This window comes from Egretta garzetta, unplaced genomic scaffold, assembly GCF_000687185.1.
Source record: "Egretta garzetta isolate BGI_Z169 unplaced genomic scaffold, ASM68718v1 scaffold327, whole genome shotgun sequence".
Classification (NCBI taxonomy): Eukaryota; Metazoa; Chordata; class Aves; order Pelecaniformes; family Ardeidae; genus Egretta; species Egretta garzetta.
The window spans coordinates 45260-45970 of NW_009260177.1; positions in this window are offsets into that span (position 1 = coordinate 45260).

The window sequence follows — 711 nt, forward strand, 5'->3', positions numbered from 1 at the left end:
CACCGCAGAGGAACCGCCAGCCATGCCCCCTCTGCTCGGGCAGGGCTCCGGGGGACCAGCGGCAACCGCGAGCGCGATCACCCTCCCGCTCCCGAACTGCCAGGTACCCTCCTCATCGGCGCGCTCGCACGCTGCTTGCTCCTCTTCCCCTGCAACGGGGCAGCGACTTCAGGGCTGATCCTGCGGCACGGACTTTGCTCCTCTCCTCGCAACAGCAGCAGGACCCCAGGATGAGTCTTTTTTTCCTTTTTTTCTTTTTTTTTCTTTTTTTTTTTTGTTTTTTTTTTTTTTTTCCTTTTCTTCGAGTCCAGCACCACCCCGCTCCGGCTCCGTCCCTCTCCACTGAGGTCAGGTGTGAAAAATTTTAGCAGCATCAGTCTGTGGACAAGCTCAAACTGAGGGTTAGCCTAGTCGAGTGGGCTAAAAGGTTAACAAAAAACAACCAATCTCGATTCAAAACCTAGCGAGAAATGCTAAAACCACAGAGCTCGACGGCCTCGAACAGGACCAGAGGTAAGTAAACACGACAGACTCCTCGGGAACAGTGACGCAGCTCACGTGCTGTTAACTCGTACAATGCCACCAAGCGAAAAAGCCCCCAGCAAGGGCAAAGAAAAAGTAAAAAAAAAAAAAAAAAAAAAGAAAAAAAGGCCTGCCGACGATGCAGGCAGACGCTGCGGCCTCAAGAAAGGACGTCTAAGCGATAAAAAA